General features: G+C 37.0%; 1 protein-coding gene across 10 annotated transcripts in view; it reads left to right on the top strand.

Annotated features, from left to right (window-relative positions):
- SOX5 (SRY-box transcription factor 5) overlaps positions 1 to 25,984 on the top strand; it is a 1,103,086-nt gene that overhangs the window by 292,010 nt on the left and 785,092 nt on the right. For all 10 annotated transcript variants that reach the window (XM_043882232.1, XM_043882231.1, XM_043882225.1 and 7 more), the window contains one exon: positions 12,122 to 12,206. The gene's annotated coding sequence lies outside the window, so the exon portion shown is untranslated. The remainder of the gene's footprint in view (positions 1 to 12,121; positions 12,207 to 25,984) is intronic.

Here is a 25,984-nt window from a genome sequence, read left to right as displayed (position 1 = left end):
GATTTGTTTTAATCTGTAAGAGAGGGATCATCCCAGTCATCCCTACCTTCAAGGATTGCCACAAGGATCAGATCTGATAGTTTAAGTGAAAATGCCTTGAAAAGTCTAAAGAGCTCTGTAATTGTTAGGCTGAGACGAATAAAATGGTTTTGTTTTAAGAACTTCTTGAAAATTTTAGAGCATTCCTTGAAATAACTAGAGGAACCCTGGGGCATCACAAAAAAGGATTTGAGAATCACTTCTTTTGAAGTTGCCCTTTAGCCCTGCTTAGCTCACTTTTCTGTGTTCTTGGTTGCCGTGTGCTGAGTGGCTGTGACAGAAGGCACGGTTGAAGGAGTGGTGGAAAGGCTTGGCTGACAGCAGCAAGGAAACCATTCTCAGGGTTCAAAAAGCATAAGTACTTTGTTCATGTTTCTTCGGTATCCAAGAAGTATCTATAAATTGAGTAGCTAGAGACTTTAAAGAGGAGAAAATAAGGTTAATATTGTAAATTTATTCAAAATGAATATTGCTGATTTAAGTAACCATATTTCTGACTTATGATGTTATGTGTCTTTTTATTAACTAAAAATTCTTTGTGAGTTTTAGTAGCTTTATCTTTGGTCAAAAATGAATATCCTTTCTTATTGGAGGCTGAAACATTGTTAATGCAAAATTGCCACAAACTTTTCCCCCTTTTTAAAAATCAGTGGGAGCTTTCCTGGCCTGAAATTGTATGAAAATATATGCCTGAACTTTGAGAAATAGAATAGTTTAGTCTAAGGTTAGAATGGATCTTAAAAGCTAGATGAACCAATATGCCATTCTGTTCAGAAATCCTTTTCTTAGACCTCTGAGACATGGTCTTGCTTCACCTTCTCTGCCACCTTCTTCGGTAGAGAATATATTTGAAAAATTTTGCAGGTGAAGAACTGAAGTTAAGTGACTATGTCCAGGATCACTTGGGTATTATATAGCAAAGCCAAAACGTTATTCCAGTCTCCCTGAATCCAGAGCCCTGGCTTAAACCCTAAATCATTTGTGTCCCTCCAATCAATCGTATTACTGGGCATCTCATTTAAGAAAAAGTTGGTTTTCACAATGCGCTGAAATCGACTACCTCCTCATAACCCTGCCATCAAAACAAAAACAGAAATGTGACTTTGTTCTAATGTGGAATATGAGACAATATGTGTTGTCCATACTTTTCCAAATGGCAGCCCTTTAAATATCTGATTGAATTTAGTGATTGGTGCCCTTCTTAGTCATTTTTTTTTTAATTTGTGAAATTTTAAATTTCACAGCTTATTATTATTAGCTTAGTTTTGGCCGCATTGAGTCTTCCATGCAATGTGTGGGCTTTCTCTAGTTGCAGCGAGCCGGGGCTACTCTCCAGTTGCTGTGCTTGGGCTTCTCATTGCTGTGGCTTCTCTTGTTGGGCACAGGCTCAGCAGTTGTGAGGCATGGGTTTAGTTGCTCTGTGGCTCGTGGAATCTTCCTGGACCAGAGATCATATGCATGTCCCCTGCATTAGCAGGCAGATTCATAACCACCGAACCACCAGAGAAGTCCTCTCTTGTTCTTAAGTTGAATCTTTTTCAGATTCAATGTGTCTTGTCCTCCTATTTGTACTTATTTTAGTCCATCTAGTCAAGGCTATGGTTTTTCCAGTGGTCATGTATGGATGTGAGAGTTGGACTACAAAGAAAGCTGAGCGCCAAAGAATTGATGCTTTTGAACTGTGGTGTGGGAGAAGACTCTTGAGAGTCCCTTGGACTGCAAGGAGATCCAACCAGTCCATCCTAAAGGAGATCAGTCCTGGGTGTTCATTGGAAGGATTGATGCTGGAGCTGAAACTCCAGTACATTGGCTACCTGATGCGAAGAGCTGACTCATTGGGGAAGACCCTGATGCTGGGAACGATTGAGGGCAGGAGGAGAAGGGGACGACAGAGGATGAGATGGTTGGATGGCATCACCGACTCAATGGACATGAGTTTGGGTGGACTCCGGGAGTTGGTGATGGACAGGGAGGCCTGGCATGCTGCGGTTCATGGGGTCACAGAGTCGGACACAACTGAGCGAGTGAGCTGAACTGAACCAGCACAGTTGTCACACCCGCTGTGTTTCTGGTTGACTTTTCTGAGTTTTGAATTCTTATCCAATTCCCTGTCTACTGGATGAAAATCAGTTTTGGAACCCATATTTAAAATTCTGCCTTGTTATAGAGCATTGGTTATATCTAACTTGAATTTTGACACTGAATAGTTATTAACTATGTTCTCTTCTTTCCGTTGCCACATCTCATCCTTGCTTGCATTGTGATTGCTGCCATTAAAAATTACAAAGTCTTGTGAACTTATCTGAAGATTATCTGAAGCAGATATTTTGTCTTAAAATTTTTATAAACAAAGGACTATATTAAAATAGGTTAAAGTTTCAGTGTGTGGATTTATTTCCATTATTTCCATTTTAAGATCCTTTTATGTTTTAAAATTTCCTTACAGATTAGAGTTCCAATCTGATAAGTATGTCTTCATCTAGCCCTATGATTACTGCATAATTATTCAAGTGTTTTGAGTAAGATAAAATCATAAATATTATTTGTATCCTTTCACATTAATTATTAAGCACATGTCTGTTTCAGGGAAATTTAATCTATATGTTTGATTCATAGTCCCATAATTTTTCAAAATGTAATTTTGTAAGAGCCATCGAGCATCAGTCATTTTTATGGTGTGTATGTGTGTGTATGTGTGTGCACATATGCACATGCACATTCCTAACATCAGAAAGTCATATTTTGTTTTTAATAAACAAATACCTACATATTAAACATGTCTATACTTGGTTAACTAGTTTCTGCCATCTACCACTGGAAAAATATATTTTCATGACAGATTGGCTACTTACTTAAAATAGACTGACCAGATTCCCAAAATGTTAGGCATTTGGGTTGAATTTCTACGGGCAGCAGTAGTGGGTCTCTGTTGCTCCTTCATTGGTCCATAGCTTAAGACAAATCAATTAAAAGAAAGCAAGATATAAATAAGCAATTGGCAAAAGATGGGGAATAAGACTAGATTGGTACATGAATGCATTGTGAATGTTATATGCAGGGAACCATACTTTGGGCATGGACTATATTGGACCAGCATGCTGGGTTCCATGCTGTTGAAAGGGTCTTATACTTTAGGTGGCCTTGACCTGCTTCAAGGGAACTATGAATAAAGGATAAATCATGGTTCTGCCAGTAGGTGATAAAAGTGAAATAAAATAAGCACTCTTTATGGTCAGCAGGAAGACAGAAGCCACTGTGATTATTTTAAAAAGGGGCATCTAATAGTGAGAAATTGTTGCACATTGACAATAATAAACTTTAAAAAAGCAACCTAGAGGTCAGGAGCAGGAAGAAGTTACTACCACCCTTATGCTGGAGACAAAAGGGATGAGTTTGGCAGGATGATGGCAGGGTCGCTGGGGTCACTGGACAGAAGCGGGAACCATGGGAGCCTGTTCAGCAGGAGGTGAAACCTGGTAAAAATGGAGCTGCTGCCTGAGCCACATCGCAAAGGAAAGAAAGAGGGAGAGATTCAAACAGCAGAGGGTCGAGAGGTGTTGAACCTTGGAGACAGTCAATGGGAGTTTGTTTTTCTGAAGTCTTTATTTTGAATATGTAATTGTCTCTATGATAAAATGTTTTTAAACAGTAAATGAGAGAGGAGACATAGGAGTACATGTGTGTGCACGTGGCTGCCTGCACCCCCTCCACACACACACCCATGCATGCGCCTACGCACAGTTTTACATCGAGCTCCAGACTACCTACTCCCAGTAGATTAACTCACCTCCAAGCTGACTACCAGGGGGACCAGGGAAACTTAACCCACAAGAGTGAGAGCATGTCAGGAGTCAGCAGAGCAGGAGATGGACAAAGAAAGGATCTTAGGCAAAGACGCTGACAGACCCTCACCCAAGATAAATAAGGCAGTGACTTTCCTCTTGCACAAAGTTCTAGAATTTCCCATTGCTCCTCTGACTTTCTCAATCCCTCACAAGGTACCCTCTACCAGAATTTTGTTCCTATCAAAGTGGGACTTGGCTCACATCATGTAATTATTTGACCTAGCCTTCTGTCACACTGAGCCTTTGGATACTGGAGTGTCCATATAACACACCAAGTTTTTGCACACTTCTAGCACACTTTCATTTACAGGCAGTCTACATGGTTGACTATACAAGCTCTGATAAATTTCAGACAAACTCCAGATTAGTTGGAGTATTTGCGGTTTTGGTTTGAAATCCTTACTTGCATGGAGAGTGAGGACTTGGGCAAGATAGGATGGTAATGACAACATGGGTTCTTCTGCAGTGATGCTCTTCAGCACACATTGAATGCATTTGGTTGATCAAGAAAAACCGTGCTCAAGTTTTTTATGTTCAGCTTTGAAGACTGATAATTAAGATAGCAAAATGGGAGTACACTAACTTTATAATTATTTGAATTGATATATAAAGTATTGGAATCCAGCTGTACTGATTTTGTAATAATAAGTGGGTACTTGGTTCTCAAACATCTTTAACTCTATGGGATGGGGGGCTCTGTAGGAGGGAGGAGATATATATATATGTGTGTGTGTGTGTGTGTGTGTGTGTGTGTGTAGCCAATTCACTTTGTTGTACAACATTGTAAAACAACTATATTGTTACTTGCTTAGTTGTGTCTGCCTCTTTGTGACCCCATGGACTGTAGCCCGCTAGGCTCCTCTGTCTATAGAATTCTCTAGGTAGGAATACTGAGTAGGCAGTCATTTCCTTCTCGAGGGGATCTTCCTGACTCGGGGGTCAAACCCAGTTTTCCCACATTGCAGGCAGGTTTTTTGTTTGTTTGTTTTTTTGTTTGTTTTTACCATCCGAACCACTAGGAAAACCCAAACTACTCCCTGATTTTAAAAAAATCTTTAACTCTAGAAAAGATGGAGTTTGATTCTATAATACTAGAAATAACACTTTTCTAACCAAGAAAAATATGAAGTCTCTTCTGGGCCATCGTGTATGACTGTGTAAGTAATATATTTTATGAATTGTCCATTTTGGGACATCTTCTCTTATTCACATAGTTGACATACCAGCAACAGCCCTGATCTCCCAACACTGACATTATCAGGGGAAGTATTGCCAGGAGAAGTTTCACAGCCTCCTGTAAAGAATGAGGTTGACTTTTAGTACCCACACAGAGATTCTAAGAGGCCCCTGTGAAGAGTATCTTGACGTTGAACAGGACAGAGCTATTGTTGCTTTTAGATTTTCATGTTTGCCTATTTGCATTTAGGCCAAGAATACTTTTATTTATCTTTACTACTTTCTTGTTAATACTGGCTAAACCATTGTGTAAGAACAAAACTTTTCATTATATTAAATGATTATTAAGACTATGGCATGGTCTCAGTGGGAATATACTAATATATTTGTGTGTGTGTGTGTGTGTGTGTGTGTGTGTGTGCACGCATGCATGCTCTGTTACTTAGTTGTGTCCAATTTTTGCAACCCTATGAACTCTAGTCCCCCAGTCTCCTCTGCCCATGGGATTTCCCAGGCAAGAATACTGAAGTGGGTTGCCATTTCCTCCTCCAGGAGATCTTCCTGACCCAGGGATCGAACCTGTCTCTCCTGCATTAGCAGGCAGATTCTTTTACTGCTGAGCCACCGGGGAGGCCCAGTGTATCTTTGTACTAATATACAAGTTAGCATTTGTATATTTTACAAAAGCAGTTTAGTAGCTTAGTTTTGAAAACTGGCCTAAGTCCTGAATTTAAAATTTTCGATACTGTTTGACTTGTTCACACAAAGGCAAAGCCACCAACACACGGAGGAAGAGATTTTTTATATCGGGTTAAAGTGGATAGGTTTTCAGGAGTGGATGGCAGACTCAGGCCAGGCAGTAGTGAAGTGGCAGGAGCAGGCATCAGACTAGGTCAAAGGTCAGACCCAGCACCGCCTTAAGTTCACTTGTTCAGTTTCCTGACTGCTCTGTCCCTTGTGCTGTGAAACATACCAGCCTGTAGAGATTTCTGTCAAGATCCAAGGGTAAATGGATCCTAGAATGGTGCATGATAGAGTGGGCCAAATAAACCTCTTATAAAAGTTTATTTTTCTTTAAAAAATGTCAACTTTTTCTTGAGCTATCGTTCATGTTCAAGTTCAAATTAGGTAACATTTTTTCCCCCTTTGGCTTTCTTACACCTGTCTGTTGCTTCTGTCCTTGTTAGCTCCCCAACTCTATCCTTATACCCAATGCTATTCTTTTTAATATTTTATTATTATTGTCTGCGCTGGGTCTTAGTTGCGACACTTGGGATCATCAGTCTTTATGGCAGCATGGGAACCTTTAGTTGCCGTATGTGGGATCTAGTTCCCTGACCTGGGATCCAACCCAAACTGTCTGCGTTGGGAGTTTGGAGTCTTAGCCACCAAATCATCAGATATGTCCCCCAATACTGTTCTTGAATTGTTCTGAGGTAAAAGTTTTTGGTATTAAACATCTGGATGTGTAGTTGTTTTGTGAGATGCTTTTTTATTTCTTTTCAGTATGTTCCTTATTTATTTCTTTCCCTCATGTCCCTAAAAATATCCTACTTATTGATAATGTATGTTTCCCTTGTTTTTATTAGAAAACGGAATGGCAAAATGCATGGCAAAATGCAGCAGCATTAAGATTTGGCTATGCATCTGCCTAGTGCCTTCCAGTTTATCAGCTTAAAAATCCTTTGAATATCTGAAATTGAAAAATCTGAAATTTGAATCGCTGATGCATTTGAAATCACGTCAGGACACCGTTTTACTCAGACCTCCTTTTTGGGGGTGTGTGTGTGTGTGTGTGTGTATTTGTATGTGTGTTGATTCAACATGTGTATATATTCTATTTTCCCCATCTGGCATCTGATTTAGCACCAGCCTATCTAGCTGTTCTGTGTCAAGAGGGCTTCAGCCTTTTCACTATGAAAGAGAAAGAAATGAAATAATAAAAAGGAAAAGTCTTCCACTATCTCCCCCCTCCTCACTTTCTGTTTAGTTGTTTCTAAGCAAGTTTCTTGCCATTTACCTTTGCATCTGCATTGCTTATTGATTGGCAATTTTAAAATTGTTTATTGTGCTCTTTTGTTTCACTGTTCAAGAGCTAAAACAAAAGCTCCCAGGCCCTGTGAGGTACACATTTGCATGCGGTGAGCGTTGCCCGAGGAAAAAGTAATTGCTAATGCATATTTATGGGGCACAAATTTGCCATTTGTTTATGCATAAAATTATCAATAGTGCAGGGCGGCCCAGCCGTAGAAAATGGTGACCTTTTTAGCTTAATAAATAGAAATCAGCTGTTATTGTGAAGAGATCAGCCATTTATTCTGTGTTGAGGGACATTGCCGGGAAAATGCAGATTGGGGCTGGCAATATCATTAAATGGAAGGCCAATGACCCTTTCCGTAGAGTCTATTATACTTTATCTAATAGGGGATAAATGACTCTGGTTGGCAAATGGAAAAAAAAGAACAACAGTTTTTTTTTTTTCTTTTGTAGTTTTATAACTGTGGATTTTAAGCCATAAAACTGAACAGAAAACCTCATACTGACCTGTTGCTAGAATTCTCTCAAAAAATACCTGTTTTAAAGTTGCTTTTCCTATTGGTTATTCTCTATTTCAGTTTGTACCCATTGAAACAGAAAGTCAGATACTTTTTTTCCAGAAAAATAGATCTTCTTTAGTTTTTGGCTTTTTTTTTTTTTCTTTGTCCTCCTTTTTGGCCATACTTTTTATCTTTGCAGTACAGGAGTATTTGCATTTTCCAGGGATGCTTTACATTTGATATCTTAAAAATATTAAAAGTAGAAGAAGATACTCTCAAAATAAAGTTAGGAATAAATGATAAACTGAAGCTTTCTTTTTAAAACTAAGCATAAGGCCTTCTCACTCATAAGAATGGCTTCTGAGAGGACTTCCCTGGTGGTTCAGTGGATAAAAATCCTCCTGCCGGTGCAGGGGATATGGGTTCCATCCCTGATCAGGGAAGATGCCGTGTGTCACAGAGCAACTACTGAGCCTGCACCCTAGCGCCCTCAAGCTGCAGCTACTGAAGCCCATGAGCCTAGAGCCTGTGCTCTGCAACGAGAGGCCACCACAATGAAAAGCCCATGCAGTGCAGTGAAGAGTAGCCCCCACTCCCCACAGCTAGAGAAAGCCTAAGGGCCACAGGGAAGACCCAGCACAACCAAAACTAATTAATCTTATAAAAAGAATGGCTTCTGAGGGAAGTATGTGGGTCGTTTGGATTAGTAAAAATATTATATGAGTGTAAAACCTTCTCATCATTTCTTTTTTTGTTTGCCATACCACATGGTTTGTTAAGATCTTAGTTCCCTCACCAAGGATTGAACTCAGGGCCACGGCAGTGAAAGCATGGAGTCCTAACCACTGAACCTTCAGGGAACTCCCAGCGTATTTTCTTAATATGTAAAAACCAACAGACAGTCATTGTAACTTTTTTGGTTGTCTCCCTGAGATGAAATGCCCTTAGTTTCCCCAGAGCTTGCTTGAAACTGTGGTTTAATGTGGGGTGCTCTCACGCTACATTTTTTTGGCCCATGTCTCTCTGGTAGGCTAGTGATCATTTTGGTCTTTTAGGGTTTCTTTTTTTAATTGAGTCTCCTCAATCATTATAGAAGTCACTATGAAGTGGAAGTTGTGTTTGCTTTTTCAGTATTGTAATGATTTGATGCCCTGAAAACTTTATGTAAGTTACGAAACAAGTTAATGCAACAGAAACATGTAAATCCACCTTGGAAGATGGTGGAGCTCTTGGAAGCTGCATGCATGCTTCTTGGTAATTGTGTATCCTAACGTGAGTGCACTGCACTGTTTTGAGTTTCAACAATGTTGGATTTGCAGCCGCCAGTCTTGCCCTCCTGCCACACTTGAGTAGGACAGTGGATTCTGCAACATGTCACCAAAGTGACTGAGTAACCTTTTACTGGCAGAAGTAGGTCTGTTGTTCTCTTTTAAAGTAGAGGTTGTAAATAGGATTCAGACACTAGGGTACATTAGTCCATAAAATGAATATATTTTTTATGTCATTTATAAGATACTGATTTTAGGTCCATTAGATTCATGGTCCCTAGTGGGAGAAAAAAGAATGATTTAATGGGTAGGTTGGAATTTCAGAAGGAAGAGCAACAGTAATTAACCCTTTCTTCTTCAGCTTCCTGCCCCCGGTGTATAATATTGTCAAGGAGCTGAGGAGAGGACTCTAGGAGACAGGGACACTTTATCAGCTGTCTTCCCTGCACTTTACAAGGGATCACAAAACAAATTTCAGCTGGATTATTACTATGTCTCTGAATGTGATAGAACAGATCACTCTCAGTTGATGAGTTGCCAAAACTATCTTTTATAAGGTAATTTTTAAGTTGATGGATATATTTTATTTTCCAAAACTCAGAGCACATTTATTTAGGGACTTAGTAATTTAAGATATTGTTTAGGGAGATTAAAGATATGAAGAATACAGCTTAGATTTTTTTTAAAAAGGATCTTTTTCTCAACTCTAAGAAAGGAAAGATCATCCTGATGTCATGTCAGTTATACCCTTTCTTAGGCAAGTCTTAAGTGATATTGGTGAGAATGACCACCATAATTTTTAAAGTAGGGTGCTGCCTGTTCCAAAAATACATAGATAATTACTGGTTTATATAAGCCTCTTTTCTGACAAGAAGATGGCTGAAATATCACTTCATTTCTCTGTTATTAAATTTAGATGTAAAGCACTTATAATAATTGTAGTCAATTTCGCTTAGCTAATGTTACTACTACCTGAAAGGAATTTCCTCTTACGCTGCTTTGGCAGCTACATCTTCATTATTATATCTGAAAAAACCTAATTACAATATAGGTATGAAAGTTTAAACATTCCAATCGTCATTCTAATCTTGTGACATACTGATATATTATGGTTAAAGAAAAATATGCCACCTGAAATCTGATTAGCTTAAAACTTGACCTTACATAAAAATTATGGTATCAACAAACATTTTATAGAACATATTTTAGTTCAGGTTTTTCAAGTTCTGTGACAAAAATATAAAAATACAGGCTCCCTCTTGTGGGTAAAATTACCAGCTGTGTATTTCTATGTTGCCCACTTATGAGATATGACAAATTTTTTTGTTTCATTTTTAAGTAAATTCTACTGTGGCAGTGTCTTTACAGTTGCTTAGATGTGATGTTTCACTTAATTGATAAAAGTAAAGTTTGGGGTACCTTTTTAGTATAATTTTTTTAATGAAAATAGTTTTTTTTTTTTTAAGAATTGGCAGACCATGTGTAAACAACTTTTATTTTACTGCAACAGCATAATTTCTCTTCTTTAAAACTTTGAATATTATATTAGAGTTTAGTTTCCTAACAATGTTATGGTAGTTTCAGATGTACAGCAAAGTGATTCAGTTATGCATATACACGTATCTACTCTTTTTCAAATTATTTTCCCATTTAGGTTGTTCCAAAATATTAAGCAGAGTTCCCTCTGTTGTGCAGTAAGTCCTTGTTGGTTATCCACTTTAAATACAGCAGTATTTACATGTTGATCCCAGACTCCTTAATTAACCTTTCACCCCATCTTCCCCCCACCCTCTCCTAAGCATGAGTTAGTTCTTTAAGTCTGTGAGTCTGCTCTGCTTTGTAAGTTGTTTTTATCATTTCTTTTTAGATTCTGCATATAAGCAGTATCATATGATATTTCTCCTTCTGACTTATTTCACTCAGTATGACAATCTCTAGGTTTACCATGTTGCTGCCAATGGCATTATTTCATTCTTTTTAATGGCTAAGTAATATTCCATTGCATATATGCACCACATCTTTTTTATCCATTCATCTGTCAGTAGACATTTAGGTTGCTTCTCTGTCTTGGCTGTTACGAACAAGTAGCAGTGTAACTTCTGATGTTCAGAATTTAATAACTTTTCTCCCTTTTAAATACTTTCCAAAGAAGCAATTAGTGAATTGATGAAATAATGTGGAGTCTTCTGTCAATGTGGTGACTTTTGGAGTTCTGTGCTTATTAACAAAAGATCTGACATTGGAATGAAGTAAAAGCCCCTCTACTAATCATGGTCTAGATATAACAATATGGTAATGAAACTACCCTAATACCATAAAACTTGTGACCAAAATAGTGAATAATCAATGGCATAGTAAGAATGATGATGAAGAATTACTCAATTCTCCATAAATTGAACTGATAGTAAAGAGGCTGAACTGGCACCAAGGCTGTGGCTACCACCAAGTACTGATTCCTTCCTTTCAGAAGTCTGATTCTTGAGAATTTCAACTGATTGCCAGGGACAGTTTTTGTTTAACCTAAGGAACTGATAACAGCCAGAGTTCCATTCACTTCTGAAGGTGGCAAGAGCAATATTTTTGAAGCTGGATTGGGCAGTACAGTCACAGAGACGCAAGCAAGGGACGTCAGTGTAGAAACAGCTGAATGGCTCCCACTAGGCGGTTGCTGTGTTGACCTTGGCTGTCACACATTTGAATGCAATCAAAGAAAGGAACTATGAGGATACTTGAAAAATTTTCATAACTCATTCCAAGAAAGAAAAACCTTAATGCTGCCTGTCCTAAAGTATACTCAGGATGTTTATATCAAAATTATACAAAATGAACAACTTATGATTAATAAATACAGAGGAGGGGGTGACAGAGAATGAGATGGTTGGATGGCATCACTCACTCAATGGACATGAGTTTGAGCAAACTCTGGGAAATAGTGAAGGACAGGGAAGCCTGGAGTCCTGCAGTCCATGGGGTCACAACTGAGTGACTAAACAGAAATAGCAAATTAATATGTAATGCCTTTAACAGAACTTACATGCATATAATAGTTTTTGGATTAATTCTTGTGGTATTATGATATCAAAGTAATGCCTCTTTTTCAATAAATAATAACTTTATATGTATATAAATAGATATTTATATATATAAAAATTTATTTGAAAACCATAGACATCTCATGATTCTGAAGAGTCATATCTTGAAATATTTACTAAAAAGGAACAATGCACTGTTAATAGTCTACTTTTATTTTTTCTAGATTCCTCTTGCTAATGACACGAGTCCTGTCTGAATCTACTTACAAGATTCTGAAGCCTGAACAGAAAATTTTGGCACTGCACTGGGTAGGAAAAAGATAAAACACATAATGCCCACCTTTGAAAAAATTGATTATTTTAAAAATGGAAGTTTGTGTGCCTTATTTTTAATTTATAAGTAAAATATGTGACATATGCATATAAAGTTATAATACATAGTCTTTTATGTTCAGATGACAACTGAATTTGTAATTATAATTTTCAGACTCATTATGAAGGTAATGTTTCTAAACTGGCAGATGAAAGCAACATTTCTTTTCTTTTCATTTCCTTAATGAGATACACATTTCTTAAAGTTGCAAAAGCTTTTCTTCTTCATTGAAGTTTTTTTAAAAAACATTTGTTGCTACTTTTTGTTGTTGCTGAAAAAGAAATACTCTGGGTCACAAGATTTTACAAAACTTCCCACAGGCTATTAAGTATTTCAGGGTATGTTTTTGTAAACACATACAAAAGTACAGGTTTGCTGAGGCCAAACAGGTATTTTCCAATTTGCTTGGCAGGAAAATTTATTGGGCATCTATCTGTGTGTGCATTTATGAAATGCTTGTAAAAGTTATACTCTTGGGAACAGGAATTGAATGTTTGACCACAGACCTGGAGTTAGTTCCATGACTGACGGACTTATGAATGAGAGCAGAAAATGTTGGAGGAAAGACGTCCTATTGTTTAGAAATTTGTCACCAGTAAAATGGAAAAGGAATTACCTTTCTGTTTAGTTGAAGAGAATAGTGAAAAAATTGTCTTCCTGAAGAGTGAATTAAAATTTATTTCCTAATCCACTTGAAAAGTCATATGATTTATGTTTCTAGAACTTCAAGATACAAGTTTATTTGTGAAAACCCTTACATTCAATGGTAGTTTTTTTTTTTTATCATCTTTAAAAATGGAATTGTTTTAAATCCCCAAAATACTTTAAAATATTCATAAATAAGACTTTATATATTCACAGACAAATGAATCAAAGCAATATGGGAGAAAGCATTGTGAGTATAACTTTAGTGATAACAGAATGGAAATGGAACTGGAATAAGTCACGAATTATTGCAGATATGAAACTTTTATAGTTTTACAAGTGAAAACAGAAATATAAATAAAATTAAGTGGGAAATGGAAAACTAGGACTACTTTTAATAAATACAGCAAACATCATATGTAAAGAGCTATTATGAGAAAGGCAGTAATATCTTAATTTAAAACATAACAAGATAGAAGAACGAATAATTAATGAAGAATGCAATTCTAATGCAAAAGGCTAGTTAAAGAAATGCAAAGTTATGCTTCACTTAAAATCTAACTAGTAAAAAGTAGTTTGGAATAATGTTGTAACAAGAATGTAGGGAGTTGGGTGCTTTCAGTAATGTTGGAAAAAGGTTATATTTGTTCCGCTTTTCATAAAGCGATTTAACTATCTCTGTTAAGAGCCTTAAGTGTTTCCAAAGCATTCTATGCAACATTTTCACTTTGCTAGTTTGGAAAGGTTTGGTTGGAAGTAATCCAAATTGTTTTAAAAAGGTAGAACTTTAATTTTTCTTATGTGAAGTCTGTGTACTCAGTAAAGAGATGATCAGGAGGTTCCATAGTCATTAGGGACCCAGATCCTTCATCTTTTGCTCTGTTCCCCTGAAACTTTTATCTCATGTTTTGGGATATCCAGTATTGATATTCCAGCAATAAAGTCAATATTCTAGCAGCAGGAAAAGAATATTTCTAGATTTATGCTCTTTCCCTATTGTTATTCAGTTGCTAAGTTGTGTCCGACTCTTTGCAGTCCCATGAACTGCAGCATGCCAGGCTTCCCTGTCCTTCACTATCTCCCAGTTTGCTCAAACTCATGTCTACTGAATTGGTGATGCCATCGCACCATCTCATCCTGTGTTGCCCTCTTCCATCCTGCCCTCAACCTTTCCCAATGTCAGGATCTTTTCCAATGAGTCCGCTCTTTGCATCAGGTGGCCAAAATATTGGAGCTTCAGCTTCAGCATTGGGCCTTCTGATGAATATTCAGAGTTGATTTCCTTTAGAATTAACTGGTTTGATCTCTTTGCTGTCTAAGGGAGTCTCAAAAATCTTCTCCAGCACCATAGTTCAAAAGCACCACAATTCTTTGGCACTCAGCCTTCCTTATAGTCCAACTCTCACATCCGTATGTGACTGCTAGAATAACCATAGCTTTGTCTATATGAACCTTTGTCAGCAATGTGATGTCTCTATTTTTTAATATGCTGCCTAGGTTTGTCATAGTTTTTCATCCAAGGAGCAAACATCTTTTAATTTCATGGCTGCAGTCACCGTCCACAGTGATTTTTGGAGCCCAAAAAATAAACTCGGTCTCTGTTTCCACTTTTTCTCTATCTATTTGCCATGAAATGATGGGACCAGATGCCATGGTCTTAGTTTTTTGAATGTTGAGTTTTATGCCACCTTTTTCTTAGCTGAAACCCTCCACTTTCATCCTCAACAAGAGGCTCTTTAGTTCCTCTTCACTTTCTGCCATCAGAGTGATATCATCTGCATATTGTTGATATTTCTCCTGGCAATCTTGATTCCAGCTTATATTTCATCCCGCCTGGCATTTCCCATGATGTACTCTGTATATAAGTTACATAAACAGGTGACAATATACCACCTTGACATATTCCTTTCCCAGTTTTGAGAGCAGCAGGAAGGGAATATTTCTAGAAGATTTATGGTCTCTCCCTATATGGATATCTTTTGAAAACTGTCCACAGCTGTTCCACTTATATTCAATTGACTAGAACAAAGTTGCCTGACCGTGACACACTTAAGAAGAGTTTAGAAAATATAGTTTTATTTTGGAAGATAAATCTGAGGAAATTACTATTGCTGGACAGTAGAGACTAGATATTAGGGCCCAAGTAACATTATTTGGTAATTTCACTTCTAGAATTTCTAATGAATTTCTAATTAATGAAATAATTAAAAGTGACAAACTTTATGTAATTATGATCATTTCAGATATTTATAATGGAAATAATTTGAGGCTGGATAAATTGTTCAGCAATAGAGCAATAGTTGGATAAATCTGAGTACATTCATATTATACAGTCAATAATATATTTTCAAAGAATTTTTAAATACATATGAAATTATACATGATGTAATGTTAAATGAAACAAGTAGAATCCACATTAAATATAGAGTGTATCTCCAAAAGTGTGCATGTACACATATACACATATGCACACACATATATACATTAAAGTATAAATATATATTACAAATGCATAGAAAATTAGCTGAAGGTAGGAACATTAAATATTGTTAGCTCTGGATTATGAAATCGTCAGTTCAGTTCAGTTCAGTCGCTCAGTTGTGTCCGACTCTTTGCGACCCCATGGACTGCAGCACCCCAGGCCTCCCTGTCCATCACCAAGTCCTAGAGTTTACTCAAACTCATGTCCATAGAGTCAGTGATGCCATCCAACAATATCATCCTCTGTCATCCCCTTCTCCTCCCACCTTCAATCTTTCCCAGCATCAGGGTCTTTTCCAATGAGTCAGCTCTTCCCATCAGGTGGCCAAAGTATTGGAGTTTCAGCTTCAGCATCAGTCCTTCCAATGAATATTCAGGGCTGATTTCCTTTAGGATAGACTGGTTGGATATCCTTGCAGTCCAAGGGATTCTCAAGAGTCTTCTCCAATACCACAGTTCAAAAGCATCAATTCTTCTGTGCCCAGCTTTCTTTATAGTCCAACTCTCACATCCATACATGACTACTAGAAAAACCATAACTTTGACTAGATGGACCTTTGTTGGCAAAGTAATGTCTCTGCTTTTTAATATGCTGCCTAGGTTGGTCATAACTTTCCTTCCAAGAAGTAAGCATCTTTTAATTTCATGGCGGCAGTTACCATCTGCAGTGATTTTGGAGCCCAAGAAAATAAAGTCACCCACTGCTTTTACTGTTTCTCCATCTATTTGCCATGAAGTGACGGGACCAGATGCCATGATAATAGTTTTCTGAAGGTTGAGCTTTAACCCAACATCTTCACTCTCCTCTTTCCCTTTCATCAAGAGGCTCTTTAGTTCTTCTTCACTTTCTGCCGTAAGTGTGGTGTCATCTGCATATCTGAGGATATTGATATTTATCCTGGCAGTGTTGACTCCAGCTTGTGCTTCATCCCGCCCAGCATTTCTCATGATGTACTCTGCATATAAGTTAAATAAGCAGGGTGACAGCATACAGCCTTGACGTACTCCTTTTCCTATTTGGAACCAGTCTGTTGTTCCATGTCCAGTTCTAACTGTTGCTTCCTGACCTGCATACAGGTTTCTCAAGAGGCAGGTCAGGTGGTCTGGTATTTCCATCTCTTTCAGAATTTTCCACAGTTTATTGTGATCCATACAGTCAAAGGCTTTGGCATAGTTAATAAAGCAGAAGTAGATGTTTTTCTGAAACTCTCTTGCTTTTTTGATGATCTAGTGAATGTTGGCAGTTTGATCTCTGGTTCCTCTGCCTTTTCTAAATCCAGCTTGAACATCTGGAGGTTCATGGTTCACATATTGCTGAAGCTTGGCTTGGAGAATTTTGAGCATTACTTTACTAGCATGTGAGATGAGTGCAATTGTGTGGTAGTTTGAGCATTCTTTGGCATTGCCTTTCTTAGGGATTGGAATGAAAACTGACCTTTTCCAGTCCTGTGGCCACTGTGGAGTTTTCCAAATTTGTTGACGTATTGAGTGCAGCACTTTCACAGCATCACCATTTAGGATTTGAGATAGCTCAACTGGAATTCCATCATATCCACTTGCTTTGTTCGTAGTGATGCTTCCTATGGCCTACTTGACTTCACGTTCCAGGATGCCTGGCTCTAAGTGAGTGATTATACCATTGTGATTATCTAGGTCATGAAGATCTTTTTTGTACAGTTCTTCTGTGTATTCTTGCCATCTCTTCTTAATATCTTCTGCTTCTGTTAGGTCCATACCATTTCTGTCCTTGTTTGAGTCCATCTTTGCATGAAATGTTCCCTTGGTATCTCTAATTTTCTTGAGAGATCTCTAGTCTTTCCCATTCTATTGTTTTCCTCTATTTCTTTGCACTGATCACTGTGGAAGGCTTTCTTATCTCTCCTTGCTCTCTTTGGAACTCTGCATTTAAATGAGTATATCTTTCCTTTTCACCATTGCTTTTTGCTTCTCTTCTTTTCACAGCTATTTGTAAGGCCTACTCAGACAGCCAGTTTGCTTTTTTGCATTTCTTTTTCTTGTAGATGGTCTTGCTCCCTGTCTCCTGCATAATGCCATGAATCTCTATCCATAGTTCATCACACACTCTGTCTATCAGATCTAGTCCCTTAAATCTACTTCTCGCTTCCACTGTATAACCGTTAGGGATTTGATTTAGGTCATACCTGAATGGTCTAGTGGTTTTCCCTACTGTCTTCAATATAAGTCTGAATTTGGCAATAAGGAGTTCATGATCTGAGCCACAGTCAGCTCCCGGTCTTGTTTTTGCTGACTGTATAGAGCTTCTCCACCTTTGGCTGCAAAGAATATAATCAGTCTGATTTCGGTATTGACCATCTGGTGATGTCCATGTGTAGAGTCTTCTCTTGTGTTGTTGGAAATCATGAAATCATTAGCAACTTTAATTTTCTTTATAGTTTGCACATTTTTAACAAATATGATGCTGCTGCTGCTAAGTTGCTTCAGTTGTGTCTGACTCTGTGCGACCGCATAGACGTCCGCCCACCAGGCTCCGCCATCCCTGGGATTCTCCAGGCAAGAACACTGGAATGGGTTGCCATTTCCTTCTCCAGTGCATGAAAGTGAAAAGTGAAAGTGAAGTTGCCCAGTAGTGTCCGACTCGTCATGACCCCATGGACTGAAGCCCACCAGGCTCCTCCATCCTTGGGATTTTCCAGGCAAAAGTCTGGAGTGGGTTGCTATTGCCTTCTCTGTTAACAAATATGATTTAGCATTAAATATTTAGTATTAATTATTGAGAAATATCAAAAGTATAGAATTCCAAATGATTACATAAGTTGCTTAATGGCTCTGTTTAAAATATTCTATGTTTGTCTTTTCAAGGAGAGATGAAACAGCTTATCACTCATTCTTTTGGAGTGCTTTTCATGAAGTCAGATTGTAGTAAGCTTTTCTTCTCAGTAGAGCCATATACAGTTTCTCAGAAATCTTGATTGTATTGCAGCCTGGCTACATATTTTTAGATTAAGACAGATTGAGATATTGTTCTGTGGTATTTGACAAGCACCTTAAGGTTGATGGTAATCATTCTGATTTCGAAAACAAAGTGTGGAATTTTAAAAGACTTTCTTTCTTGTGTGTAAGTGACAGAATTTGAGTACTGCAATTCTGGATTAAGAATATTCTCTTTTTTAGGAGATTTTTTTTCCATATTATGATGCATTAAAATATTAAAGGAGTGAGAATTTTTCTGGAAGTAAGTGAAAAGTCACAATTAGCAATCTGTGAGAAATTCATGGCAGAAATTAGAATGAGAATTTTTCTTTTTTTTCCCCTGTACCTAAGCTGACTTAACTCTTTGGAATTTATAAGAGAAGCATAATGTTGAGATGCATCAAATTTGCAGACATGCTGTGTGGGTTCAGTTTAGGGCTGTCTACTGTTGGGTATGTTCCTTAAGTACCAATCCTCACATGTAAAATGTAAATAATAATGGAAAATAGTTTCATGCAAATACCACATGGACACTGGTGTAACTACACTGGTTATACAAAATAAACTTTAAAAACCAAACCATTACTGGAGATAAAGTTACTCTATAAGTGATTGAAGTTTCAATTTGATTGGAAGATAGAATGATATTAAATCTAAGTGTCCCTAAGATCATAACCTCAAGACAGATTAAGGAAAATTTGACAGAATAGCAGGAAGGAATAAACAATCCAGTGAATATTAACTTACTTAGTAATTGATGGAATAAAATAGAAAAGAGTCAGTAGAGGGGGATAGAGTTGAAATATAAGACTAAGAAACTTGACATTGTAGACATATATAGAACCTTGCATGCAACTGCAAAATTCACATTATTTTGAAGAACACATGGAATAATTACAAAAATTGACCATATGCTGAGTCATAAATTAGGTCTCAACTGTTTTCAAAGAACTGGAATTATACCAGTGATATTAAGCTGCAGGTGATAACAAAAATATAGCTAGAAAAAAGTTTAAAAATTAAAAAGAAATCAGAATAATAATTATAAATATTTTAGACTAACTGAAAATGTACATCTTACATATAACAATTGTAGAACACCTATAAGAAGCATTTACTGGGACATTTATACCTTAAATGTACTAGAGAAAAGAAATTGAACATTAATAAGTCAAGACTTTATCTGAAAAAAAAAAAAGAAAGTACAAAATTAATGAGGTCAGAAGCAAACATATAAAGATGAGAAGCAAGACAGCCAATAATTGTTACAAACGCTGAGTAAATGTTTCATCATTCTGATGAGACTGAACAAGAGAACAAGTGAGGAGATGAATATCCAGTAGCAGAAATGACAAAGTACCATCACAACAGATGTGCAGATATTAAGCAGCTAAACTTCACATTACCAGGTTAATATTGAGAAATATGAAAAGTTAGATAGATGAGTGGTCAAATTCCTAGAAAAATATGTCACTGATCAAAATATTCCTAACTTAGCAATATTTACTGAAAAAGAGATAACCTGAATAATTTTGTAAACATTAAGGAAATCTTATTTAGTAATCAAAAATTTTCCTGCAAAAGAATTCCAAACCCAGAAAGCTTCACAGGCAAGTTTAAGGAAGAAATAAGTCTAATCCTATGTAAATTGTTGTTTTGTTTTGTTCTGTTTTGTTTTCAAAAAATAGAAGAAGAGGTAATAATCCCCAATTTATTTTATAAGGATCATATAATCTTGATACAAAACCTGGCAAAAATAGTATAAAAAAGGATATTCAGGCAAATCCCTCTCATGAATAAAATGGAAAAACTATCAATCAAATATTAGCAAACCAATTTCAGCAATATATAAAAAAGATCATTAATCGTGAGCAAGTTTACTTCAGAAAATCAGCATTTGTTAGCATGTAAAGAAATCAGTGTAATACAGATTAAAAGATGATGGTATCACATGGTTTTTTCAGTTAATGCAAGAAAAGGATTTAATAAAATGTATCATTTACTCCTTATTTTTGAAGTTCCTAAAAACTAAAAACAGGGAGGAACTATTTTAGTGTGATAAGAAATACCTATAGCAATCATAAATTAAAATAGCAAAATGTTGAATCTTTCCTGATGAGATCAAGAGCAACATCAGGATATTTGTCATTGAGCATTTTACCTATAGATCCTAGACAATACAATAAAGCAAGAAAAATGCAACTATTGGGATTGGAAAAGAAACAACCATCATTATTGGCAGATGGTATGAATTAATATGAGCATTTAAATTTGGTGCACACAATATGTACAAATCAACTATATTTCTATATATCAGCATCAATTTTTACCTAGTATTTAGTAACAAGAAATGAGTAGTACCTCTATAAGGAAAATTTTGAAAGTTTGAGAAAGATTTTAATATTTATTAAAGGAAATAAATGGTGAGATATACCATATTCATGTATAGAAAGATCCAATATTGTAGCAATGTCCACTAGTTCCAAGTGGATTTGCAGTCAAAATGCCAGTTGATTGTTTTGTCTTTGTTGGCTTTGTCTTTCTTTGTTATTTGTTTGGATTGTGTGTATGTGTGTGTGGGTGTGTGTGTAAGGTTGCACGCTTTTGTGTGTATTCACCCATGTGTATGCATATGTGTGTGCGTGTGAGTGGGTGTGTAATGTGACAAGTTGATTTGAACATGAAAAGATAAGAAGAGTCAAGACACTCTTGAAGAGGGGGTGTATGGGTAGGATTACTTGTCCTATTAATTTATAAAGTATTATAAATTCTGAAAGTGTGGCATCGCTGCTGGGGTAGGCAAGTAGACAAATGAGAGACACTAGAGAGCTCAGCTAAGAAGCAATAGTTAGAACTCTGTATTTAACAACTGATTTGTTCAAGATTGAGAAAGCAGTATGACAGGGCTGTCTGCTGTCACCCTGTTTGTTTAATCTGTATGCTGAGCACATCATGAGGAATGCTGGGCTGGATGAGCTACAAGCTGGAATCAAGATAGGAGGGAGAAACATCAACAATCTCAGATATGCAGATGATTCCACTCTAATGGCAGAAAGCAAAGAGGAGCTAAAGAGCCTCTTGATGAGGGTGAAAGAGGAGAGTGAAAGAGCCGGCTTAAAACTCAGTATTAAAAAAACTAAGATCATGGCATCTGGCCAGTTACTTTATGGCAAATAGAAGGGGAAAAGTTGGAAGTGGTGACAGATTTCCTCTTCTTCAGCTCTAAAATCACTGCGGATGGTGACTGCTGCCATGAAATCAGAAGACATTTGCTTCTTGGCAGGAAAGCTATGATAAACTTAGTGTGTTGAAAAGCAGAGACATTACTCTACCAACAAAGATCTGTATAGTCAAGGCTATGGTCTTCCCAGTGGTCATGTATGGTTGTGAGAGCTGGACCATAAAGAAGGCAGAGCTCTGAAGAACTGATGCCTTTGAACCATGGCTCTGGAGAAAACTCCTGAGAGTCCTTTGGACAGGAGGGAGATCAAACCAGTCAATCTTAAGGGAAATCAACCCTGAATACTTGTTGTAATGGCTGATGCTGAAGCTGAAACTCCAGTATTTTGGTCATCTGATGCTAATGTCTGACTCATTGGAAAAGTCCCTGATGCTGGGAAAGATTTAGGGCAGAGGGAAAAGAGGATGTCAAAGGATGAGATGGCTGGATGGCATCACCGATGCAATGGACAGGAACTTGGGCAGACTTGGGGAGGTGGTGAGGGATAGAGAGGCCTGGTGTGCTGCAGTCCATGGGGTTACAAGGAGTCAGGCATGACTGAGTGACTGAATAACAGAGAGCTCAGAAACAACTCTTGCATATATGGACATTTTATTTATAATAGAGGTGGCACTTCAAAGCAGTAGAGAAATAGCAGACTTTTAAAAATACATGGTATTGGGAAAATTGATTCTTTATTGGAAAAAAGGAAATGAAATCCCTACCTCACACACACACAGATATCAATTTCAGTTAGTGTAAGACGTAGAAAAAAGAGAATCTCTTAAGATACTTTCCTATAAGAAAATCTAGGAAAAATAACTTTATGACCTGAGTGTAGAGACATATTCCTTAGATTAAAATGCACACATTCTACATTATTTTAAAAAATACACTTAATCTTTAAGAGCAGTTTTAGGTTCACAGCAATATGAGCAGAAGGCATAGAGATTTCTCATATACCACTCCCCGCAATCCCCCTACACACACACATATGCCTAGCCTCCCAAAACGTCAACATCCCCCACCAATGTCAACATCCCCCACCAGAGTGGTACATTTTTTACAACTTCTAACTGACACATCAGTGTCACCCACAGTTCATCATTTACATAGGTTGTACTTTATTTTATTGTTTATCAAGAAAATAAGACATAAAAATTAGTGAAAAGAGAGGACATGGAGTGGCAGAATAAATTTGCAAAGTGTCATTGACACCCTGATATCCAGAATAGATATTTTAAAACTACAAATCAATGTGAAAATTCACATAATCCAATAGAAAAATGGCAAAGAAAGAAATCCAAATGGCCAACAATACATCCAAATGTCAAAACATATGAAAAATGCTTAATATCAGTAATAGTCAAGGAAATACAAAGTGAATTCACAGTGAGATACCGCTACACATGCCTCAGAATGGGGAAAACTAAAACGGCTAGCAGGTCAAAGCAATGACAAGATTGCAGAACAATAGCAATGTTCATACAGGGCTGATCAGAACAGAAACTGGAACAGCTGCTTTTGGATAGACAGTTCCTACTTAAGCATAGCAGTCCTAGGTATGTGTATCTCAGCAAAATATGTGCATATGGGCACCGAAGAATTGATGCTTTCAAATTGTGGTGCTGGATGAGACTCTTGAGAGTCCCTTGTACTGCAAGGAGATTAAACCAATCAATCCTAAAGGAAATCAACCCTGAATATTCATTGAAAGACCTGATGCTGAAGCTGAATATTCCTTGGAAGGCCTGATGCTGAAGCTGAAGCTCCAATACTTTGGCCACCTGATACGAAGAGCCAACTCATTGGAAAAGACCCTGATGATGGAAAAGATTGAAGGCAGGAGGTGAAGGGGGTGACAGAGGATGAGAGGGTTGGATGGCATCACTGACTCAATGGACATGAATTTGAGCAAATGCTGGGAGTTACTGGAGGACAAAGGAGCCTGGTGTGCTACAGTCCATTGGGTCTCAAGGAAATGAACACGATTTAGCGACTGAACCAGAACTAAGTATGTGCATACATGTATCAGGAAATACTTACAAAAATGTTCACAGTAGAAATAGTATTTGCCAAAAATTAGAAATAATTCACTTATCATGAACAGTATGGATAATTGTAGAATTGTCATGATGTGAAGCAATGAAAATGGAAGGCTTTTAGTGATCTACTTAATGAATAAGCAGAGAAAAAGCAAAGACATAATACAAACAGGATGATGTATGGTTAATGTATGGTTGATTCTAGGCAAACAATTGTGTTTTTCAGAGATGCATTATGGATGGTGAAGCTATATAGGAAATCAGGGAAGCATTAGTATATGAGTCAGAGAGTGCTGATCTCTAGGAAGGAGAAAAGAGACTGAGCTCATGGAGGGAGAATTGGGGTGAGGGAGCATTTCCGGTCCAAGGGAGAGTGCCACGGATGCCCTTCTGGTGATTATGTGGGTGTGCACTTTCTAACTATTTGCCTAACTGTGCATATGAAGTGAGGTCACTCAGTCACATCCAACTCTTTGCGACCCCATGGACTGTAGCCCACCAGGCTCCTCCATGAAATTTTCTAGGCAAGAGTACTGGAGTGGGTTGCCATTTCCTTCTACAGAGGATCTTCCCGACCCAGGGATTGAACCCGGGTCTCCCGCATTGCGGGCAGACTCTTTACCATCTGAGCCACCAGGGAATCCCAACTGTACATAGAGTATACACATATTCAATATAAGTGTTAAAAGTAGTACAGCAAATAGTTATAGTAAGTTTTTTTTTTATTTCTTTAGTGGTATATTTTTTCATGACGGAGAACTCATGCTATTTTTTTTTTTTTTTGCTATTTTTGCAAATAGCATAAACTGATTCATCTTTCAAAATTAGGTAAAATAATTGAAGGTGTTTGTAAAGAATCTCCCACATTGGAAATGAAGAATAATAGACTAGTAAAATAGGCATGTATTCTTTTCAGTGTTCTTTTTCTAAGACATGTAATAAAGGATAGCAGGCATTGCCATTAGATTGACTAGAATGTTTCAAGAACTATAACATTATAAATATTTTATTTATATATGAATTGAATGCATTGGCAGGTTAAACCTTTGCACCCATCAACAATACCCACAAAAAGGCTTTGTTGGATATCTGATTTTATACTGCATTGACCAAAAATAAGTTCTACACAGAGGCTCGTAAAGCTAAGATTTTATAGGGGTAAGTTGAGGATAGTGGTTAGTTATACCATTGGTAGCAAGTTATTTTTGTTTTACTTATTTCCTTCTGCATTAACATTCTTTTGAAATGTCACTGCATTTATAGTTGTTTGCTTTAACCACTTAGCCAGTTAATAATTTGTGAACCTAAGTGATTGTTATTTGTGTACGCCTTTGGTCACCTCTCTCTTTTACTTGCAAATAAGCAAGCTCTTTGCTTTAGCTGTTTATCAAGTTCACTTTTTTTTCCCCCCAGTCAACCTTATCTGGAAGGTAAAACTCTTTGCTGCCTGAAAAAAAAGAGAATAATCCCAATATATTGTAAATTGTCAAGTGAGTTCTTTATAATTAAAGATTACTCTGCAATATACAATTTTTAAGGCATTTATCCCGACAGGGTTCAGTGGCCTTTGAGAATGAGCCACTTTGTTGACAAATCTATCATCTAAATTGTGCAACATTAATGAGAACTCAGAGCAGCACACGCTTACATTTTAATGTGGGTGGCAGTTTAAGAAGGGAAAAAAACCACCAAAACAAAATGCTGAATATGATTGAAGTTGATTTAAAAAAGGTCTGCCACCTGTGGATAAAAATGTGCATTACTCTGAACACATAATAATTAACAAGACTGAAAGGCCATGGCAAAATCCAATGACTCTCTGAAATCAAAACCCTGGTTATTATTTAAAAAAAAAAAAAGACAAAAAGAAGACACCAATTTTCATAGTAAATATGAATAACAGGCTTGTGATGTCACTTACCTGTGCAACTAATGGTCCTTGCTCTGTAATTTAATCTGCAGTTCTTTACTGACATATGGTAGAATCCATTCCTGAAACTATGGTCTTTGATATGAAAACCTCATTTCTTAATTAATAACTCATTATGTGGTCTTATATTTCCTGAATTGTATAAAATTTCTATATCTCATTTTTCATAACCATTTATAACTCACTGTGGGTCATCTTTTATTGTTGCACCTCGATCTCTTGAGTACAATTCCTTTTTTAATATACTTTCAGCCTAGTTTTCTCAAGTTAACCTTATAAGGAACACCATGCATATTTAAATCTAATAGCCCTGGACTCATAATTTCTTCTCAACTCAAAGTTATTTGTTTAAATGCCTGATTATGCTTGATTGTCTTTATGCTCTACCTACAAATATCTAAGCTCCATCTGCATAGTTTAGCATAAAGTTATTAAGCTTAT

The sequence above is a fragment of the Cervus elaphus genome, chromosome 22 (genome assembly GCF_910594005.1).
Source record: "Cervus elaphus chromosome 22, mCerEla1.1, whole genome shotgun sequence".
Classification (NCBI taxonomy): domain Eukaryota; kingdom Metazoa; phylum Chordata; class Mammalia; order Artiodactyla; family Cervidae; genus Cervus; species Cervus elaphus.
Note: the sequence above shows the minus strand (reverse complement) of the source record. Positions and strands in the feature narration are given on the sequence as shown.